The sequence below is a fragment of the Engystomops pustulosus genome, chromosome 3 (genome assembly GCF_040894005.1).
Source record: "Engystomops pustulosus chromosome 3, aEngPut4.maternal, whole genome shotgun sequence".
Taxonomy (NCBI): Eukaryota; Metazoa; Chordata; class Amphibia; order Anura; family Leptodactylidae; genus Engystomops; species Engystomops pustulosus.
In genome coordinates, this window is record NC_092413.1 from 149,823,660 (window position 1) to 149,847,960 (window position 24,301).

The 24,301-nt window shown below is 40.3% G+C and overlaps 1 protein-coding gene across 6 annotated transcripts in view; it reads left to right on the forward strand.

Moving 5' to 3' along the window:
* The window catches only part of LPP (LIM domain containing preferred translocation partner in lipoma), a 175,503-nt gene that overhangs the window by 17,710 nt on the left and 133,492 nt on the right, over positions 1 to 24,301 (forward strand). For 4 of the 6 annotated variants that reach the window (XM_072142548.1, XM_072142549.1, XM_072142550.1 and 1 more), the window contains exon 2: positions 4,159 to 4,239. The exons of the other annotated variants lie outside the window; for them this stretch is intronic. The gene's annotated coding sequence lies outside the window, so the exon portion shown is untranslated. The remainder of the gene's footprint in view (positions 1 to 4,158; positions 4,240 to 24,301) is intronic. 6 annotated transcript variants of the gene reach the window in all.

Genomic DNA, 24,301 nt, shown 5'->3' on the forward strand with positions numbered 1-24,301 from the left:
ATCTAAATACTGTATGTATATTGTATTGCAGTAGTAGCTTGAACAAGCAATCAAAGTCTAAACCGTAAAAGAGTTTAAAAAAAAAAAGTTAAATGTTTTTTTAAATAAAAATTAAAGTCCCATAAACACCTCCATTCCATAGCAGTTACTAATAAAGCTTAAAAAACACAAATTCAGCTCACATATTGGTATTATTGTGTCTGTAACAATCTGTACAATGAATATGAATTCCCATTGGAGTGTTAGCTGATAATTTTTTTTTTCCCATTAAATTCTTTCACCATTTTTTTTTTTTTCTCAAAACTGGTCAAAAAGTGTTAACCCAAAATGGGACCTCTTGGAACCGGGTTACTTTTTGTGAGAAGAGTTGTTTTGTTAATCGAAATATAAAAAAAAATTTGTGATGCTAAAAGAATTTTTTTAAAATTGGACAAAAATGTTAGCCCTTCGTCAGGAGTTGTATCAAGAATTTTTGTTATCCACTGAATAGGGTATCATAATATGATCATTAGGGGTCACACATGGGACCCCCATTGATCATGAGAATTGACCCCACTGTTAACAAGAAGCAGGGTCCAATTATTATTGTCACAATTTTTAGAGAATAAAATTCAAATCGTATCGTATGAATAGAACATATTACAACACCCCCTAGGGAAGGATTTGGACGGTTCGGCTGTTTAGAACGGATCACATTTCTATCATCATGGCAAGAAAATAGCAATTACAAAAGACAGACACACAGTTATAATCCTTGTCTGGCTGGACTCTTCCTGTCAAAGGCCACCACAAAATTAGTTTTTGAAAGTCAACAGTTAGGTTTGTTTGGTGCCTCTCAGCACAAGGCATGTCTTAATAGAGGGAAAAATAATGTGCCATTTCACTTCAAAGGTCAGATTTAAAATAAGCCACTGCTAAGGCAGCAAAAAAAATAAAAATGAAAGGCGTGCCTTGGCCAAACGCCCCCCCCCCCCCCGCAGAAAATGGGATAGGTGAATCAAAATGTTATATCTTTGGCATATGACATAGCATGTCTGCTTTGGAGTAGGTAAGTACATTCCTCAATGTATGACACTTACTGTAAATCATAAAAGAAAATGCTGTATGGTCTTGGGCTATTTTCTGGATATAGAGTGGTAAAGCCGCACAGGTTTGCTGGCTACTGGACAAAAAGGGCTAAAACAGGACTTTTATAAATACTGCTATACCCTCTGGAAGAAGTCACATTAGACTTGTACATAAACACAAGTACAGGCAAATTTTACTCCATGAATAAGCCCCAATCAGATAAATCCACATGGGCCTTTTCTCCTCTCTCCCTCTATTGGGGCCAGGCCCTGATACAATTTTATGTGACTGGATCTCAGTTAGGGTGCGATCACACATGGGCTTGCAATGGGTTTATAAATGCAATGCAAACGTCTGGGAGCGTGGCTTAGCCTAATCGCATGTGCATTTTCAGTTGCTGGTTACTGATTGCATGTGTTTCACTGAAAACGAAGATGCAATTATGCAGAACCCCGCCACTTTCATGGTGTTTCAAACACAATGCAAGTGCTGTGTGACTACACCCTTACTGGCTACAGGCTCCAGTCACATGGCCTTCTATAGTGGCAGAGAATGAACTGAAGCGGTGAGGAGCTCTTCCCGTTTACATGGCTCTGTCCACTCCTGCTCACAGACTTTGACAGGATTGTGCTGTCACACTGACAGCCATATCCTGTACTGTGACAGGGGGCCAATATTATCAGTAGCAATTAGCAGGGTATCCTCGCTGCAAGTATGCATATAAAGATCATTACCAATGGTTTAATGGGCCTCTTACCATTAGATCATTGTTATGTGTGATCTGTATATAGGAACAGCAGTGAACACATATATAATGTGCTCCCTGCTAACTGTTGCCCCACGTAAAAATGCAACTAATCAAACTTATTTTTTTACGGGGGGGAAACCTCAGCCTTGTGGTTGACTTAAAGGGGCAGAATGTCAATATTACTGTATAAATGTATCGGCTCAAGCTGTTTAGTAGTTACATTTATACAGAATTATCATTACTGTCAGCTATTTGTATGTACCTTACGTATGGTGGTGGTTCAGCAGCAGCAAGTGACGGAGCTGAGAGGAGTTCAAGTATGCACAAGTCATCGTGGCTCTACATTGGCTCAGTGGCCCAGATTTATTAAAGCCCCTGCATCGGTTTTCTCTCAGGCTTTGCACGTTCTTTTCAGTGCAAACTGCTTTCACAGGTACTTAAGAAGTTTCTTAGACACATTTGTGTCGCTGCTGCACTGAAATGGACGTTCTGGTGCACAGTCAGACCATGCAACACATTAATCATGCAAAGTCCGTCAGAAGTGTTAAAGGTGCACCCAAAAAAAAGTGATGCAGTGCGGGGGCCCCAGATTCATCTAAAACGTGCACCAGAAATATTTAACCTGGTGCCCACTGCACTAGAGTAGGTTCTAGTCCTACCCATATTAAGTTGCGGCCACCCAGTACCTATGGAGATAGGAGGGGTGAGAAGTTTCCACATCTCCTCACTTCTGTTAATGAGGCCTTGGGCTACATTCACATAGCTTTTGTTTTTGGACATATGCTAGCCATGTCTTTCTATGAGTCCACTCGTGGCTGTATTTTGTAGGACCTGTATGTAAGCCGGTTGCCTCGGCCTCATGCATTTGTTGTTTTACATACCAGGGCTTGATAAAAACATTTTCTACCTATATGGACTTTTAGCACCTGAAGATTTTTTTTCCTGTGTTTCTTCAGTTCATTGAGGTTTGTGAACATTGGTTTATTGCTGGTTTCTGTCACTACAGTTTTTAATCCTTAACGCTTGCCCAAATACTAGTAAGATGCCAAAGCTTCTGCCATTATATCGGTGGTCACACTTGCTGATGATCACACAATCAAGCACCAGACTGCTTTATTTCCTCTTAAAGGCTCATTCACACATTCGTCTTTTTGCTCTCTGTGATTTACAAAGATGGCATACTGACTTTACTGTGTGCTTTTTCACATTTTACTTTTTTTTTTCACCACTTTTTTTTTTCCTACCATTTGTGGAAAAAGTTTTTAAGCCTGTCCTTTTTTTTTTTTTTTTTTTTTTTTTCCCCCTTCCAATTCCGGAGCATAGATGACAGTAGAGGTTAATGGGTCCCCAAAAAATTTGTTGCCATTTATGTTCGGTCAGTTTTTTTTTCTGCTGGGGAACCAGGTGTTTTGCATTCGAATTGATTTTTTTTTTTTTGGGGGGGGGGGGATGTGCAGTTACAATACTGACACAAAGTGGATTTACTAAAAGGAGTCACTATGATGTTCTTGAGAATCGGGGATGGCATACTGAGAAAAAAACTCATGTGTGAATAAGCCCCAATTTTAATGGAAGTAGTGAAGCTTTTGTAGTATGCTATTGTATAGGAAAACCAAGGCACATGTTGGCAATTGCTTTCCATTGTAATAATATGGCTGTTTTGTGGTATACGGTCTGTCTATATAGGAAAGCCAATCGTGCATATATCACAATGTAGGAATGCCAGTACTGGTGAAAAGTGTGTGCTATTTGGTAGACTGTGAGTCTATGGAGGCCCGTGGCTTTACTTGCTCTGTGTGTTTTATAATGCATACACAGAGTGTAGTCAAAGCGATATGTAAGCAGATCCTAATGAACTCCGAACTTCAGGAACACATGGATTATTTCTGCTGACCTCTGTGTCTTACAAGTACTATGGATCTATAAAGCCGGAATCCACAGAAAGCTAGGATTACATTTGTGCGTGTCCCCTCAATGTACAAACCCGTAATTACAAAGCTGAGATTCCTATGTTATGTGAGGAATGTCAGGATAGGGGCTGCAGGCACGGCGTAGTCTCATAGGGTTAATCATACACACCCTTGGAATTCCCTCTCCAGATATTGCTCTTTTTTGTTTCTTTTTTTTTCCCCCAATGTACCAAAATGGGGAAAAGCAGCGAAAGATGATATTTGACAAGCTTCTTGGTCATGTTTCCCATATTTGGAAATGTTTACCCAAAGCACTGATCTATTGAAAGAGGAGGGGAGGTGAGTCAGGGTTTGGAAGCAGGATATGAGTGCCTGAGTCAATGTGACATCCCCCTCCCTATGTTTTGAAGCTTGCCTTGTGGTCTCTTTCAGGTTTAGAACCTCTGAAACTCAGGATCTGGTTTAGACTTCAGTAAGTGTGCGGCTGGTGTCTGGGGAGAATACGAGAGTCCGGTAAGTGCTGCTATTGTGTTGTTTTCTTACAGCATGCTTATGCATCTTCTGAACTTTCTTAGGAAAAAAAAAACTTTACATGGGATATTGGATATATATGTATGTTGGTATGTGTGTAGATGTACATATATATTACATTGATTTGTTCAGATGTTATCTGTAAAAAAAAAAACTATGGAAAAATGTATTTTCCCCTTTTTTTTGGATTCATGCCTAATATTGCTATCATCATCTCTTCATGGTATTTACGGCAAGAAAAAATGCAGCATAAGAAGTCATATTTATGGTGCTTGGGGGATCCTGGCGGCCATTTTGTATTTCCCATGATTATTCAGTGGCTGTATACAAGTGTCATATGATATCAGGGCCTACGTCATGTTTAGCAGTGTCATGCTATGCCTTTGTAACCATGTAACAGCTGCAGGACACCAATGACTTGTATAAGAGCACATCCTTCATTATCCCTGAAGGTAAAATGACTTTCTAATTGTAAGACAAATTGTAAAACATTTTACGCTTTAACACTAACCTACAGGTGCCGAACTGATGAGTGACTGGGACAATCCAGGAAAGGTGGTGGAGCAGTTTAGATGGACTGTTTTATCTGTGTACATTTAGTGTAAATGTGTTAACTCATTCATTGGCTCATTCATTTGTTGTGGCATGATCGGACCTGGTGTATACAAGTATGGGCAAAGTATGAGCTGTCTGGATCTCAGATGCTGTCCATGGTATATACTTCTCTCTGCCACTGTATCAGAATACAACATTACAGAACATTCTTTTCTTCTAAGAATCCCAAGGTCACTTAGGTGATACATGAACTACTATCTAGGTACATATTAGGCACACATTGTAGTCTGTGTGCACAGGGCCTCAGAATGACCTGAACCAACAATGAATATTAAGCACTCCTAGGATATTTGCATTTCTACCTGATACAGGTGGGCAATGGTAAAGAACTTTTGTTGTTGTCTTTCATGCACTTTTATCAGACTTCTAATAATACTCAATTATCGTGGTGGTATTTCCAGCTATGAGTATAGTTTCGGCACTGGAAGTGGAGGTCTTTCGGGATGGATTTTTACCACCAGAGGACGTTTCACTCCAGTAATGTATAGACTTCTTAACACGGTGCGATCACTTGTGCAGCTTACATTGAGTTTTTTAACCCCCTACACACACTTGGAAATAATAGTACGTCCTTGCCGAAAGCTACTTCTAGCGACCAAACATACTTCTACGTCCAGCTTCTTACACTGGCTCACGAGCAGAGCCAGCACCATAAGCAGTGGGTGTCAGCTGAATATGACAGCTGAGGCCCTGCTGTAACATCTGCAATCGTAGAGACCGCTTCAGGCATGACTGCAGCGTGTAGGGGGTTCTACCTTTTAGGGATCGGACAACCGTGCCGCTTACTGGGGGATCTGATATTCTTCATTGCAGCCCCGAGTTTTGCCAAGTGCCCACGGCTTCCTGAAGTCTCTGCAGTCAGATCCCTTCCAGGTCTGACTGTCAACTGTCTTCGCATTCATCTGCATGCTCAGGCAGTTTACACCGCACTACAATACATGTGTATTGCAGTACAGTGTCTTGGGCTTGTACCAGCGATCAGAGCATCACTGCTTCAAGTCCAAGTAAAAAAAACGCTGGAGCAAAGCGGTCCAGCGTATTCATGAGGGGGCGGTCCGAAGAGCTGCCTCTTCCCTGTATCTCCTCGCTCGCTCCATAGCTCAGTCACCACCCCTAATCCCACCCACAATCCCACCCCCTCATGAATTCTATTGTACTCCGCCGCGGTGTTAGATAGTGTTATCAAAATTCCCAGAATTTGCAGCATCACGCTTTTTTTACACACTTTAATTTTTGCTACACTTTTCGAACATAAGTTCTCATTATGAATTTTTGTGCTACTGGTTTGGTGATTTATATTACAATAATAATGTATTTTAATTCTTTCCGTTCTCTCCTTCCTTTTGTCTACTTTGATTTTTATTTACATTCTGAAATGTAAGAGGTCTGTATTTGCCATTATATATCGTAATATACATATTTTAGTGGTCCATTTTGTTCTGGTTATGTCTTTTTTTTTTTTTTTTTTTGTGATGTTTTGGGGCTGTTGATTTCTACTGAATGTGAGTGTACAGAGGCTTAGCTTTACTCCATGTTGTGTGCAAGATGGAAAAGGGCATTGTTACCTGGGCCTGTGCCCTTAATCATGCTTCAGAGGAGATGTGGAGCTTTTTCCATGCACGTGTTTTGGTTCTGTCTTATGAACATTTTGCCTGCCAATATATATTATTATTACTGTAGGGTAGTAATTAGAAATATGTTTGTTTTGTGGATCTACCAGGTATAGCATTTCAAAATCAATAAATAAATGTCAGAAAAGTATTTTCGGTATTGTATTGTACTAGGTTTTCTGGCTAATTAAGTCATCTAAGTAGTGATGTTTTTTTTCTCCTCTATATTGGTTTGAACATTTGTTTTAGCGCTTTATTCTTTTATTTGCTCTGTGGGAAAGCGAGGTCCCAGAAATATGTCAACCTTCTGTAGGAGCTTGTACTGCGGTAATGTTAAATGTCAGCAAACAGTAAGAAGACTAAATAAGATTTCCCTGTTTGATGTGACTGTGATCGCAGATGTCTAATATGAATGCCAAGGCCTTTTATTTTGTGTAAGAATTTTTTTTAGGTTTTTTTGTTTTTCTTCTGTATCTGTTTTTGTATTAGAAGACAAAAAGACACATCAGTCCACTCACGCTGGGTCTACCCTGCTCCTAGGTTAAGTTTAAGCGCCTCCATTAATCAATTTTAACATTTTATAACACCTGAAATATTGCTTGTGGACATGGGTGAGTACGTTTACATTCACATTTTTGCCATTAAAAATAAAGGATACATGATAGAAAAGAGCCTTCCATACAAGTAACCCAACTTTGGAAATGAAGTGAACTGAAGACCTAGTTTTGTATATACTCGAGTATAGTCGACCCGAGTATAAGCTGAGGTACCCAACTTTACAGCAAAATACTTGGAAAACTTATTGACTTGACTTGAGCCTAGAGTGGGAAATGCAATGGTCATGGCATTCACCAGTAATGAAATTCCCCATGCAGCCTCCCTCCCCAGTAATAAAAAGCACTTCTGCCTTGCAGCACTGGGGTCCTGGGTTCAAATCCCACCCAGGTCAACATCTGCAAAGTGTTTGTATGTTCTCTCCGTGTTTGCGTGGGTTTCCTCCGGGTACTCCGGTTTCCTCCCACACTCCAAAACCTACTGTTAGGTTGTTTAGATTGTACACACTCTCCCCTGATTTGTGCTTGTGGCCATGTGCACGTAGCCTAAATGAAGAATTTAACAGAATCTTCATGCACTGATGTTGCATCTTGAGGAAGTATGTACACCCCTGTTTTATTTAGCTTCTTTATTGTTTTCGAAATGATTACAAAATTGATATCACAATAAAATTATTAATATAAAAGAAAGAATGCTAAATTAAAGGGAACCTACCATTTGATTTGATGCATCATGAACCAAACATACCTTGAGAATGCTATAGCTACATTGATGCAGAAAAAAGACAGCAACCAATCTATTTACCAAAAGCTGTTTGTTTGATGCACGCAGCCCAGGGTGCTAGTGTGCAGGATCCATAGTCCAAGACAAAAAATGGAGAGAACGCCACAGCATCCAACATGATGAAAAAAGGTTAAACCTTTATTCACACAGGCATAGAAAAAAGTGCAACGTTTCGATTCACAATGAATCATGCTTGACAAAGATTCATTGTGAATCGAAACGTTGCACTTTTTTCTATGCCTGTGTGAATAAAGGTATAACCATGTTGGTTGCTGTGGCCTTCTCTCCTTTTTTTTTTTTTTTTTAACACTGATGCAGAAACATATCTTGTTTAATCCCTGTGCTGAGTGGTTTTGGTGAAAAAACAATTATAAAATGACGATAATGAAGCTCTTTCAGTTCTGTACCTGGGCTTGGCGCTTTTTCTTTCACATTAGTTATGCACTACACCAGAGGATGATGTAATCACTGTTCTCCCTGCCAGGCAGAATAATCAATTGCTACACCATCCCCCAGCTGCTGTGTATGAGTGATCCAGCTCCGGGCAAACCGCCGTGTGCTGGAGGTGAGGAGGAGGTGACCCCTCCTCCCTCCATAGGAAATAGCTTGCTCTATCGTTTTACGGTGTGCGGCCCGGATCGGTGCCACAAATGTGTGGCACCGGATCCCCGCCGTGCCGCTATTGCCGTCTATGGGGACGTACAGCCCCGCAGACGGCAGTGTGAATGAGCCCTCAGGTTGATTAGTCCTGTCTTGTCTCTTCAGAAAACTCGTGTCAGGAGAACCATCTTTCTCAAGGTCCTTAATTTAATAATAGTTTTTCAGCAAGGTATGTTTGGTTCATGATGCATGAAATCAAACGGTAGCTTTTCTTTAAATTACTTATAGAAAAGCTCATAGCAGAGGGGAACAAATAAGTGATCTTATAATGGTTCGTTCTCAAATGGGAATTCAGATCTGGAATCATAAATGACCAATAGATGCAGCTCTGACCTCCCACCCTCATTGATCTCAAAGAAGGGAATTCTTTTTCTCTGAAAATTCCATAAATTCAAGGCTCGCACATTATACTGTACATTTAAAGAATAGGTTAAAATGGCAACAAGCTGTGTCTATTTTAATGGATCTGGATTCATTAGAACAAGGAATATCAATAAAGCTTCATTATAGACAGCGTTGATGTTAGGGATGCCTCTATGATAATACCGTATTGACCATTTTGAAATGGTTCATTCAGTGATTTGACATTTTCTGGAACAACTTGGTTCTACAGAATTTTTTGTTGAATCGGGAAGCTATAAAAAAAAAATGATTGTTATAATCAATGTGCCAGGAAAGGAGAAATTGGGTTCTTCACCATAAAGATTCCAGCTGATGACTGGAATGTTTGTCCCAAGTCATCTCGTTCTTTTGAATACAGTCTTGTCAAGCGATCTGATTCATTAAAGTTTATGGGCTTACCGAAATAACCAAGTGTGTGCTAAACTGCCGTCTTGAATAGGACTGTACCCGACATGATATATTATTCAAAAACTGTTTTTAAACAAAACTTGCATACAAGTACTTACCTGGGATGAGGCTTTTTCCAATGTCTGCCTGTAATAGTAAGGGGAGAAATCACAAGTCAGCGTGATGCTTGGCGTCCCGCCACGTGCAGTAACAGCTCTGCTCATTATTTGTCAGAGGAAGTAATTGATGTAAGATCACAAGCAGCAGACCTTTCATTTCTTACTACTGTCTGCTGTGTGTTCTCACTGTCAGGATAGTCAGGACATTAGAATGTGAAATCCCCTTTCTCTCACGCAACTTTATTACACACTTTTCTTTGTGAAGTTTTGACTCTGATATCCTATTAATATTGGGTCCTTTTTTTTTCTTCTGGTTTTTTTTAATTTTTTTTTTCCAAGAATTTTCACTCCCATAGGATAATTTCAATTCCGTTTTTTTTTTTTTGCTTGCATTGTAAATGTTTTATCAACAGACCATTAAGTGTTGAGTCATATGCAATTTCCATGACATCTAATGTGTTTTTCCACTTCATTTGTACTAGATGATACCATATATGGTATACATGTAGCAATTTTCTAATCTAAAGGTCAATTACATAGTTTTCTCCTATACAAGCAAGTAATTGTGGTTTGTATTATTCATTATTCTATGCCCTATATGGGAGATTTTGCATAACTGAAAACCACTGGGTCGCTTTTATTAGATCTATTGCTATTCCAATATAAACTTTAAAAAAAAAAAATGCTGATCCTGCATGATCAATGTGATGCCTCTGTAGGCTGCCCAGTTTATCCCATCTAGCTTATCCCGGATGATAAATCTCTTGCAGTTTAAGGCCGTGATGTAGAGGACGAAGGGTGACCCTCTCCACTCCATAGAGGGTACGGGCCGTAACATAGAGATGCACCGTGTACGGGCCATAACACGGGGAAAGGACATGTCCTATCTTTTTCATGTGTAAGGAGCAGTATGGTGCCGCACATGTGGCTCCGTGCAGCCATTGCCGTCTATGGGGGACATATGTACGGTCCCAAGCTTCTGGCTGTACATACGTCCCCCATACGTTTGTGTGAGTACTCCGTAAGGCTGCCTTCACATGAAAGTGTGAATTCCTGAGTTTTTCCAAAGGTTGGAAATCATGACTGCTTTCTTCTAAAAACAGCCATGTCAGACATGTTTTCTGAACATCTATGGAAATAGAGTAAGCTGTACATAAATAGCCACCTCCCCACTTAAAGCGTCTGCTAGGCATACCTGGAGGTTTTTGTGAATGATGGTGGCACTACAGTGTAATACAGTTCCAGCATAGCGGGTGGGATTTATAATGATCCTATCAATACATTTTGGATCCACAGCATGTTGAGAATCTGCAGAATGTCAAATTTATGGAGTGGTATCCAACCTTTAGAATGCAAAGATTGAGCTAAACTCAAACTGCTAGAGCATGCTTTTTCATCCTGCTGGAAAAAAAAGCATCTGCACAGCAGATTAGAGGAATTGTAGAATGGATGCCACTGTATGGCATCCATCCTCAAGCTCTTCTGAACATACACTGTGTTTGTTCTTTCATTGATGACCATATATGACCAGTTTTGTTGGAAAACCATCTGAACATTGGCAGGAACAAATGACCTGCTGCTCCTGAAGTTTCTCCTCCCCGTTTTTCAGGGGGAGGGGCTCAGCAGGAGAGCATATCCCGCTGTATATGAGATATGATGCTCCCTCCATTGTATGTATATTTCGGGAATCCCTCTTGACATATCCTAAAAAACAGAGGGCAGAAATGAGATGTGATAAATAGCCTAAATATTGTGGTGGTTCTTGAATCTATATTAAAGTTAATTTCTTTCAATAATTGATGAGCTTTGAGTAAAGATTTAGTTTCTCGAGGTTTAGGACTTGGTGTAAGCAGACAAGGATCTTCTCTGTACCGTGAAGGTGCGTGTAATGATATGTGTTATTAGACATAGCCTTCATGTGTGGTAGTGTTGTGTTACTGTGAAGCTGGGCTCTTCAACAGCGCTGAGCTTACTATTACAGTAGAAGCACGAGTGGCTTAGGACTAAATTATTCAGCATGGCTTGAATATACTGAATACCTCTGCAATGGTGTACATTGTTCTCACAGCTCTCCTCTGATTAGCAATGGGGAGGGGCCGCTTTTGTTTTTCACCTTCTCTTTGTGACTGTAAATAATGCAGTTGCAGCAAATGAGAGCTGGAATTTCAGGAGAATACTTTGACCTACAAATATTGTCAGCTTCACTCTAGTTACAGAACAGTCTTGTCTGAATAGACCGGTGTGCTGAAGAGGGCATGTAGTCCTCTGCTCTGTTCTCTTCTCTTTGGTAGTTCTTTGTTTTTCTCCTTGCCATGATTGTTCACCTCAATGGTGGTTTATCACTGGTGCCAAAGAATGGATATTTTATTTTCCAGAGATACGTTTGTTAAAGGCGTTTTCTAATGAAGAACATGGATCCACTGGCTAATCTTAGACCTTACGGTACCTTATCACCACATTAACTGGAGACACTCCGGTGATTTTTATTTTTTTCCTGTTCAGTATATCCTTAGTACCCAGTATATACAGTCAGTGTATCTTTAATTATTTACTGAAAATTCCTGGCAACCATTATGTTGGTTTGTGTATATGACAGGGGATGTCTCTTACTTTTTGCCATTGAAGTATACCACATAGACTCCCCACAGAGGGGAGCACTCAACAGACCATCGCTACTGCCGATGACGAGAGAGGTTCTGACATTCAGTAATAATGGTGGAGATGATAGTACAGCCTCCTGATGATATGGGAGCAACTGGAGCTAATATTTATTAAAAATTCTCTTACCTCGCTTGTTATGCAATTGACCCTTTATTATATTATATCTGTGAAATGCTGTATTTTTATTTTTATTAATAGCAGTGAATAAGAGAATGTTATTTTGTAATCCTTAAGAAACTTGTCTTTGTAGGAATACCCCTTTAAGTGCCTGATGTTGTTACAGTGCTCTCCATACAGTCGGCATATCATAGCCTATCAATCAGGAAAAAGGAGGAAAGAAATTGCAAGTAGATTTTAATGTGAATGACTTGGTGTGAATGACCCCCATCAGGCAAGTTGCCTATAAGTTTACAAACTGATTTTTTGTAACCGTGCAGTCATTGAAAGGAACCATTTAGGGATAATGGCAATACTTTTTACCGATAGAGACAGGTTGGAATTATATCAGTCCTGGTATAAACAATTTTTGTTGCCCCTGGAGCCGACCCTGGATCTTCTGACTTATATTGTTCTCCTGCCTGGCGCTGCAATGAGCTGAGCTCCTCTCTGCCTCTGGCCCCCACTCTTGTATTCCAGCAAGAGCTCACACACACACTGACATCCTGTTGGGGCTTGTGAGGAAAGGTGTAAAGCTACAAGCTACAGGCAGATAAGATCTTTATCCAGGGGATAGGGAGGGGGTCATATAGCAGATCTGACAGTATGTAATGGCTGTTATAGCAGAGAGGAGAATGCCATGTATAATATGGATCTCATGATCTCTCATCTCATTTCAGATCTGTCTGCTCTTTCTATGTGTCATATATTAGTGAATGTTCAGAAGCTAAATTAAAGTGTATATAAACCTTGTACCCTGATAATCTAACCACATGGTCAGCACACGGCATAGAATGATCATAATGTGTCTGCTTAGAGAGTCCCTGTCCATGTGGAATTCGCACACTTACCAGCTTAGGGAGTGATAGGAGCTAAAACAGCAATAAAACTGAGTAAAATTGTAAAGTAAGGGGTTAAAAATTCTTTGTGTAAACATTACTAGGGGATTGAAGTCTGATAATTTTCTTTCATGGGCAAACCCCTTTAAATCTTGGGTCTCTCTAACGTTCACATATTAAAAGGTCCTAGATTTGTCTGTTATTCATAAACGCTTAAATTTCCTATTAAACAATAATCGTAATTCTGTAATTCTCCTCTATTCGTCTTACTGGAATTGCACTAAGCCAGTGATACCATGCATCTTGGCATAAGGATCTTTGTGGCTCTCCAGTCTAATGCTCATGGCATACTTATACATTGTGTGCCATACGGATGGGTCAGAGAGTTACCAATTCCCTTACCCCTCATGGTGCACGTTATACAATTGACCCTTTGTTGTACCATTACCTAATCCTTGGAATGCTCCTGGCATTGGCTTGTCGCTAGAAGCTGTCAGATCTCTAAATGTTTAATGCTTATTCTGTAGAAAGGCACTTTCTGAAAGAGAGAGCAGAATAAAATTACCCAGTGACCTAAATAGGAGTTTTGTCCTGATCTCACCTTTCTAAGCATCTGTTTACAAAACAAGAACCCTGTTACTATTGATCCCACTTTGGAGCAGGCCTAATGAAATCTTGTTGGTGCATTGATTTGTCAGACAGCCCTGTCAGATCTGCCTCTGATAATCAATGCAGGTATAGAAGCCGTTTGTTTCATCGCTAAAATATGTTTCCAACACCCAGCAGTGAAAATAAACTACCTCCTGAAAAGCATATTGGATGCCTTTTATCACAGGCACTAGCTTGTAAAGCATAGAAATGTGAAGACCCTACTCCTTTCCAAAACAAAAAGCCATATATGGTGGGGGACACACTGTGGGTTAGAAAAATCCCTGCAGACCAAACCCCTGCAGATTTTCAGCATAGTGGACCTCTACGTGTGTATTAAAAAAAAATCTGTTATTGACACAGTGCTGTACAGAGGTTGAAATTCTGCCTAACCTCAGACAGCTCAAATGTTGCCGCACAAGACAGTTTTAGCAAATTTTTTTCTGCTGCTGGGTCTGCTGCCCCTAGCCCATAGCAGTTACCAAAATGTTTTTAGTTAACACCAAATAGACTCTTCTAAAAACACACATGTAAACACACCAGAGCAATGACTAATAAAATAAAGCTCCCAGCATACAGGCTGAACGTATCCATAGTCTTAAACAAGCAAAAAGCAGGCTAATATATGTTACATTCAGCAGGAAACCCTGGACTCAGCATTGCCATTTTGATCCTTATTAGGGCATGAAAACAGATGGAAGGATTGATACATATGTCGTTCATATAAACAACAAAAAAATGTATATGTTTTGCATATCTTTTCCAAAAGGACATGAAAAACAAGGGCAAAGGATACAGGTGCACAGGACAACAAACACACACACTGGTTGCATCTGTGGTGTCCACAGACAGGAATGGATACGCCCTAGCACACTAATGAAAAAAGTGTATTTCAGCAGTATGCAAAAATTAAAGATGAGAACCCACCCTTAGGCTCCATTCACACTGACATGTGCCCGCCGTACTGCTCACCCCGCCCCTCTCCATAGTAATATATGGCGCACATCACCGTATTCCAGTGAAAGATAGGAAATGTCCTATCTTTCCCTGGTTACGAAGTGTTACGGTGCCGCATTTGTGCAGTACAGTACCCCTCCTGTAGGGCACCGTGCGCCAATTGCTGTGTATGGGGGACATATAGGCACTGGCCGTATGTATGTCCCACATGCGTGTGTGTGAATGTAGCCTTAGGCTGCATTCACACAAATGTGTGATTTCTCCAGTCCTGTATTTCCGTTCTATATGAATCTCTCTATATACGTGCTCTATTCCATCTGTATGTGCTCGTATGTCACCGAGCACATACAGTACAGTACGGAGCACATATGGTGGGCTGGCAGATGATGGATGGCTGACTATTTGCTGGATTAAAAAATGCACCTTCCACTGGTTCTGGATACTGCACGTATATTCGGAAGCATATGGTGCACAACCATATACAACCCATATTTTATACGTTCCTATAGACTTTTATGGGGCATATAGAACGGAAGTAAATGGGAAATGAGATATATATATTTTTTTTTTTATATGGCAATAGGGCCACTAGGATGACTGTATTACCCATTGAAATGAATGGGGCCGTATGCTATCCGTGTATACCAGTGGTGGCAAACCTTTTAGCGACCAAGTGTCCAAATTGCAACCCAAAGCCCCCTTATTTATCCCAAGGTGCCAACCAAAAATTAAAGCAGTAACTTATTGCTCCCTGTTCTTAAACAACTTTCAATCATATTGGCCTCCTGAGGACACCAACACAGTAGAAAGAAGGAGGGAAAACTATCAAATCAGTTTTGCTTCTTTCCTGAGTCGCACTGTACATGGAGAGTTGTGGGGTCCGGAGGATTACCTCTAAAGATAATTCGGCCCTGTCCATACATTCTCCCTCTTCCTAAAGTCCCAAGCAGTCAAGTAAGTATCACTTTAAATATCACTGAAAGCAGCATATTTTAAGTTGCTTGGAACTTCAGGAAGATTCTTTAAGTACTGTATGGTGTGCTGGGGTGATGGCCTGGGTGCCCACAGCAAGGGCTCTGAGTGCCGTCTCTGGCACCTGTGCCATAGGTTCGCCACCACTGGTGTATACGGTTGTTTTCATACATTAATGTGAATGCAGCGTAACCCTGGTAAAGTTTGTGTAATGAAACTGTGATGTCCCATGTTCTGCTGGTCTGTTATGGCTCCCTCCTAAAGGCAGGCCTTACACTAACCTTACCAGTGTAAGTACTGCATAGGTGACCCTGTTAGGGTCTTTTACTAACCCCAGTAAAGTTTTGTAATATTGTCCAACCCCTTTAACCACTGAGCCATCAAGCAGTGGTGGAGGTCACATATTTTGTGTTTTGCTAAACACACCTGTCACACATACACATGTTTTTTGTAAGACTTTTAACATGCTGTTATAGTATAAAATGCACTACACCTTACAAATTGTAGTTCAATTTTTTTTTTTTTTGAAAAAAACCTTAATCCAATACCAGATCTGTCACACAAACGTGAGACTTCATGGCCTCCATGGATGTGTACATTGTTTAACACAATATTTACCTCAACTGAGCCCCTGCTGCAGATGTGAACATAGCCAAAACCGCATAACCTTCAAATCTTATTCACTGCAATGTAACATCTGGTCTTCACCGTAAAATAGCTATTTTATAATGGTGGCGCTGATGCTGCTACAAACGGTTAATGATTTGTGGATGTAACAAATGTCTGTCATTTTGCACCTGTTATCGCTGTGTGCAGTATGAGACATTGTTCTAGGGAAGACGACACTGCTGTGTTTAGGCGGCTGCGTTTCAGTAATCGTTTCCTAGAGAGTTTCTGAGAATTTTCCAGTGAAGAACCACAGTGAGGTGCAGTATGAGGCAGCAGGAAGCGGCTCGGCTCTGCTACACTCCATATAGGGAGAAAAGAGGAGCAGGGGAGGGTGCAGGCTGGAATACCAGACATACAGAGAATTCCTTCCCTCTGCACAGAGCCTTCTCTTTATCTTCATGTTTTTCACAATCCTTGGAGAGTCATCCCTGTGCTTCCTGAGTAGCGCTCCCTCCCTGACGTCAAACCTTGGCCAGGATATAGACTTTAACTTGTTAGCAGCTATAGACTATTGATGGGCCTTCTAGTCTCTTAATTTTTTGTCATTCTGCTTCATCCTTCTTGCTCCCTTCTTTACTATTTTGTCATCCATCCTTTTACTTATACCATTACTTCCTTTCCCTCCATATTCTGCTGTATTCTTAGTTGCTGTCTCGCCGGTATCTTGCACTCCTTCTTTTGGTGGTATGCTCCTCGTTCATCCTACGCTGTAAGAATTTATTAAAAGAACTTTGTTCACAGTCGTGTAATGTCACACAGCCCTGTATTTTTAAGGGATCAGATTCGTTTTCACACAGCATATTCACCCACTGACAGTAAATGGGTCTCTTAAAAAACAGACCACACAGGGACTTCTTCCAGGATGTTTAAAACCTGGCCAAAAATAGTTTCCCTCCTGTGAATAAGCTCTTAGGAAGAGATGTAGTCTTATTGTATATATTTATTTTCTCTTAAATTACATTACAAAACTTTCCTTGTTTGCTGGCTGGACTTCAGTGTAAGTGCTGTAACCCTTAATACAGTACCAGCAAATTAGTCCAGCCAACAGACAAAAAATCCTTGCATCATATTTTGTTATAATGCAAGGACTCCCCTTCCGTACAAGCTATTAAGTTTGTGGTATTGGACCCACACACTGGCTCTTTTTTACAGGCTGCGCACAAGTGCAGGAGGCCTTTAGAATTCAGATTTTGGTAAATAACATTCTCACAGGAAGCTTCATTCTGAGCACCATCGATCTATGCTTGACCCCAAATCACTATTAACTATCTCTAGTGTTACTCATTCAGGTAAAATCCATAGTAAAGTGTTTATTAACACACAAAATGAAGGTTCAAAGTCTGCTTCTTAATAAATGATAACCTAATTTGTATGTATGTAATTTGACTTTTTTTTTTTTTTTTTTTTCCCTCGTCATTGACACAATGGAGCAGTGCCTGTGTATAGGTCGGGCTGTATAGCCTTTAACTGACTCTAGTTTACAATGTGCTCCCTAACCAGCAGTTTAATCCTGTAGGCAGAGCACTTCTACACCCGGTATCTGCAGGGCACCTGTGTAGAAGATAAATAGTTGCTAGAAGAGAGCCCCCTGACATGTTGGTGTCACTTTAAATGAATAGAGAAGCAGCAATGTTTACATGTGAAATAATGTGATGCATTAATGAGGAAGTCTGGGGCAGGTCTAATCAGACAGTTATATGACGGCACACGTGGTCTGCCCAGGATTTCCAGACAGCAGACTACGCAACACACATTTTCTTAGAAAGCAGACTGTTTGAGAATATCTAGATCAGGAGAGCAGTAAATAATTGGAAATGGAGGATTTTTTTTTCTTCTTTTCCCTTCCCACCATCCTGCATATTGGAACCAGGCCAACTCTTGACTAATGGAACAAGTGAACACTCGACTGATTAGTTTTCTCGTAACGTTTGCAATTGTATTTTGCATGCTTTATTTCTACCACAGCAGAGAGGAGCTTATCAGGAGAGAGGGACTTTGATCATGCAAGGATGGTTAAGCTTTAACTTTGAAATATGAAGACTGTGTCATAAAAATTCAGTATAAGCCTGAGCCTTTTTATCGTAGAGGTGCTGGCCCACTTTTCATCATATTAGAATAATTAAAGAACCTGTGGCTTCTGCAGGCAAATACCTTGTCTTTGTGTGGCACAATAAAATAGAAACAAATGTTCACTTCATTGATGCCTGGAATAAGTGTGATAATGTTTGACCCGCTTGGCCTCGTTCCTCTGGGCTTCGTTCAGTGCTGTTATGAGGACATAGGAAATGCTCTTCATGCTTCTGGCCTATAATTTAAAGTGTAGAAATATAGAAGATGGCACTCGATCCGGTTAGATAATCAATGCTTTTATTTTTGTACACATTCACTTAAACATATGATGTTTTGGCCGGGATGACCTTCCTCAGATGCGGATTGTACTTAGAAAGCGCTCTTGGACTTGTGGAAAGGAGCGGTATCCGCCGCTCCGGACCTAGGCTGTATGCCATACACTAACCGGATCAAGTGCCATCTTCTGGGTCTGGGACCCTAGATTGGCACCATCAAACACTACAAGGAATGCTGTGGAATTCCTGTATATAATTTAAAGTGAACCTGTCATTAGAAATTGGCCTAATAAATCACTTCCAGCATGTTTGGAAGCAGTTGAACAGTTTCTAGATGTTTCTTTTATGGCCCACTGTGGTGCCATCATCCAGAAAATCAACTTTGAAGTTAGATGTATAAAGTCACGGAGGCAGAGAGTTTAACACTGAAGTCAAGCATATCCATGCCTCTGAACACCTCCTCTCATGTGATTGACATAATGCGATGGACTTGACTCCGCCTCCTTGACTTAATAAAACAAATATACGTCTCACTTCAAAGTTGATTTTCTGGATGATACCACCACACTAGGCCGTGAAAGAAACATCATCTAGAAGCTGCTTGACAATATACTGGTATTGTTTTATTAGGTCAATGTCTGATGACAGGTTCCTTTTAAAGAGCTTTTACACAGCAAGGCTACCTGCATATGATCATTATTTTTCTATGTCTATAATGGCCGTATTTGTGGGCTGTGTGTAATCCGAATCCAATGCTTGTATATACATGTTACTGTGGTCCGGACAGTATTAGTGCATAGTGCTAGAGGGATTTGGCTATTTTGTGTAATCCGAATTTTACCCATGTCATGTCTGTATTTTTGCAAAGTTGGTCTGTGTGTAATCCACATTCTAATGGAAGCTAGTGACTAGGCCAGCCCATTAAGGTCATTAAGCAACCAGCAATAAAAATGGCCACAAAACCTAATACAGCCGTGTGCAATCGTTTTTAAAATTTTTTACAGCCCCATTGATTTCTATGGGACTGTCTGAACTACAAACAGGGTAAGAATAGGACATGCTCTGAATTCATGAAGCTGTGAGACAGCCACATAACAATGGTCATAGCGCTGAGAAATAACAGGAGGGAAAAACTTTGAGTCAAACACTAGACTAAAATAGGACATGCTCTGATAGTTCCATTGAAGTCAATGGGTCTGTAAAAAATGGATTGCATGTGGATTTCCTAGGTTTTCTGGTTGTTTTTGGCTTCTGGAAAACCATCACAAGGCCTTCCTGTGCTGGCCTAGCTCAATCACTTACTTCCTGGAAAACTCGGATTATACATGGACCAACTTTGCGGACATACAGCTGTGATATGGGTAAAATATGCATTACACCCGACCCACAAATACAGCCATTACAACTGGAGATTGAGGACGTAGAAAAACAATTGTGTGCTATATTTAAAGTGAGGGTAACCCATTGAGAAAATTATTTCACTATAAGTTGACTTTTCTCTCAATTAACTTATACAAATTTTGGCAGAATGTCAAAAACTGCCATAAGTGTCTGAAACAGCGGCTTCAAAATGGAGGTGGTGAGTTTTTTTTTTTTAGTTTTGTAGCAAATGTTTTAAATTGAGACAGCTGCAATGGTGGTCTGGCGGCAGTACACATGTACACCATTTCGCTCCGTACACTAAGAAAAGTGTACAACCGTACGCCGCTTTTCTCTATGGAGGGGTCACCTCCTCCTCTCCAGCTCACAGTGGCCGGGCGGGCATGCGGCTGTGTAAATGTACAATTATAGCGAAAAGGAGTGAGAGGAGTGAGTAAGAGCCCAATGAAAGAAGAAAGGCGATCATGGCCACAAGTAACGCTTTGTATCTCACTCCAAGTAATTTATACTTGATTGACAAGGCTTGTGCTGATCAGATTGTGCAGTGAGTTTTTATGAACGGTGTCCAAGTTGAGTTATGACTTATGGAATGTTTACTGTACTATTTAGTTATTGAATGGTATAGGCTATGTCCTCTCTTGTATTTTTAATATTGTGTACGTTAAACTGTATGTCTTTATAATATGTTTTGTTGATAGTGTTAGCCATGTAGTTTTAATGACTTAATAATTTCATTAATAGGTATTCGACTTTTGCATATTTTAACTGTGGGCAATATGAGAATAGACCTGTCACCTTTCATGTGACCAGCTTGTTTTTCTGTTTTTAAATTGTGTATCATTTGATTAGCCAATAAAGATATATTTGTATTTTTGCATCTTTTGGTCGGAATGGCTTTTTCTTAGATAGGTTGTGTGTTTATCCAAGCCAACCACAATGTGTATTTAGGAGCTCACAATAATAGTGGAGTATGATAAGGAGACTATAGGGGAATATATACTGAATCTATATGTCATTACACTTCCTCCTCTGCATACATATGTGTGCAGCTGCACCGTTAGTGCTAATTTTTAATATTGTGTACGTTAAACTGTATGTCTTTATACTATGTTTTGTTGATAGTGTTAGCCATGTAGTTTTAATGACTTTGAAATAATGTAATTAATAGGTATTCGACTTTTGCATATTTTAACTGTGGGCAATATGAGAATAGACCTGTCACCAGCATTTTACTCCTCACTCCAGTAATACCTGCTGGTAAAGGGTTAAGTCATCCCCATATCACCTAAAATGACCTGCCTCTGAGGCACTGCACCTTGATTACAGTTGTTTTCTGATATGCAAATAAGAAAAATATGAGTCAACTTCTGAAGAGAAGATTCTAGTTTTCTCCCAGGCGGCCAGTGAACGCACCTCCTTTTTGACTGACATCTCAGTATCTCTTCGAAGACGGGACAGGAAGTCCTCTCCTTGTTCTTGCCAGGATGCCGTCCCTCTCGCTGCATTGTGAAGTTAGCAGTTAGTAATGTTTGGGAACTGCCGTAATTCTCACCATTTCACACGCCTTGCGATAGGCGGAGCCAAGTGGTGGTGGGAAGCCACGTGCCAGTGAGCGTGGTCAATATAGACAAAGGCAGAATCTGGTTGGGGAAGGATTTTAATGGTGGGAAGAGGCAGTGAGATGACTCCTGAAATGTTACCTGTTTGTTCATCTATTTATAGATGGTTGTAAGGAAAATAATATAAAGAAAGCTACTAGAGTAATGAAAACGGCATCATAAATAAATTTTGGGGAAAAAAAAAAATTGATTAAAATGGAGAAAATCATTCTATTTTGTATGTACTATACAGTCCAATGCGAGTCCAATGAGCACTTCCGTGATGTAACATAACTGATTAATTGACGCAGGACACCGAGTAGCGGTGAGTGCAGCTGAGAAGTTCTCACTACTACTGTTCCTCTCCTGGAACTCCGTTCTATGTCCTGGCTTATGACACTAGTAATATGTGTCGCAGTCAGGACCCAGAGCAGAGTGCCCACAGGAGAGGACTCAACAGTGGTAAGTACTTGTCAGCTCTACTGCTCTCGGGTCTTCTCCAGAGTCTGGGGCAGTTCTGATCCTGGTCCTGAAGGTGCCGCATACAACCATCCTGGGACACAGAGCAGAGCGGCACATGATGGAGGAGAGAAGAAGCCGCAGTGTTGTGCAGGCAGGAGACGAAGAGCCATGGAAGGAGACTTATTATTTTTTGTCAGCTTTGGGGGTCTCCAGTATGATTGATTAGTTTTATGCTTTGGGGTCTCCAATATTTGTCTTCACTGGGGGTCTCTAGTATTTTGGTCTATGTAGTCTCCAGTACTGCTCCTTTGCACTATTATTGTTATTATTATTATTGGCTCCTCTGAATGTAGTGTTATGGTTACTGGAGTAGTATTTATTGCTCTGTGACATTAATAATTTAATGGTTGGTATTTTGTGCTGTACTGTTATTGTTGGTGCACCGAGGGTACTAGTTACTAATGCGCTGACTTGGACCAATAAATGATGCTTACACCCTTAGATCAGGAATAGAACAGACATTTAAAGGAAATTTCAAAATTGTCACCAGTTTTCAAAGGTCGGTTTAGTTATTGTGACTGACAGGTTCCCTTTACATATACAGAATCATCTGGAGCTTAGGTAAAGCTGTATATAGTAAAATCTTTGTTCTGCTTGTATTTGTCTACATGTACCAGCCTTACAGACTGAGCAGATGAGTAAGGCTTTCTTTGTGTAAGCCTTTGTTTCTTGCCCCTATGTTGATCAGTGTGTTGTACACCTCCTCACTTATGCTCACTGACCTCTAGTTCTCTGATCCCCTTTTCCCACTGTGTAAATGTGTCCGGTTGGAACCAATTCTCTTGTTCCCCTTTAAAGTTTAATAAGCTGGTGTACTGGTATGCTATAAGTAATGCATGAGATGAAGGTTTGCCATACTTGGCCTGCACTAAGCTCAGTGTTTCTAGAAAGTGCAGCGGATCTACCCATGTATCATTAGATTTTATTTCAGTGGATGGGATGGCAATGCTATTTAAATTTTTATTCTTTTATTTCAAAAATGTCTTAATGTAAAATAGTTTTTGAGAAGTAAAGCAGTAGACTGTTGCAAAAGAGTTCTCATCACTCATCCTACTTTTCAAAAAGTTGAATGGCAAATTGTTTGCTTCAATGAGAAATAGAAAAAATAAGCAAAAGAAAACATTCTTTAGCAATTGTGTAAGCATGTAACTTCTGGGCATATGCTTCATGCAATTACCATTGCCAGTCCACAAATTCATTCCCTAAAAAGGTGCTTTTGAGCAAGTCCTATCTCTTGCTTATGGCCCCTTGCCAGGAACCGTCCAGCTGATTAGTGCTGTGCACTGCTGATGACAACCGTTCTATCAATAATGTCTACATTCACACAAGCTGGGAGTGGACTAGTTCATCTACTGCTCACTGATTTTCTGCTGTTCCATGGAGACCAAGGCATGTTATTGTATTTAGTCTGTAGGGACATTGACAACTCAATACAACAGCTATTTTTTTACATGGGACCGTCTGAAAAATTGACATCTCCATATTCTGGTAGGAGAAAAGGGTGACCTGGATTAATAAAACCTATATGCTAATAATAATAGTTCTAGAAATTATGATGATAGTTTGATGTTTATTTATGTAGTAAAGCTTTTCAGAGTGCTACCTATTATCTTTTAAGTAGGTTTATTCCATGCATTCGGTTTGGCTTCCTACTGCTTGAATCTAAATCTCAGGTATGTATTTTGGAGAGTTTAAGGGTGCGTTCACAAGTTCAGTTTTTCAGATGCAGTTTTTAAATCCCAAAGCATTTGCGTATCATAATGAGTGAGAAAATACCACTGAGAGATCCTGCTCCTCCTAATTTTTTTTCACTCCACTATTTTGGACAAGGAAAACCGCATCTAAATAACGGAACGTTTGAATGCATCTTCAAGTCCCAGGATACTCTTTTATTTCATAAGCAAAATGAGAAGTTATATACCGTATATGCTCAAGTCCAGGCCTCTAATTTTACCACAAATAGCTAGGAAATGTATTGACTTGTGTATAAGCCTAGGTTGGTAAATCCATTGGTCACAGCCTCCTTCAATAATGTAATGCCCAGCAGCCTCCCCTGGTAATGAAATGCCCTATGCAGCCATCGCCCAGTAAAGAAATGCCCAGCAGCCAATCCCCCAAATATTGAAAGCGGCTCCTCTTCCTACTCCTATTCACATGTAACAGAAC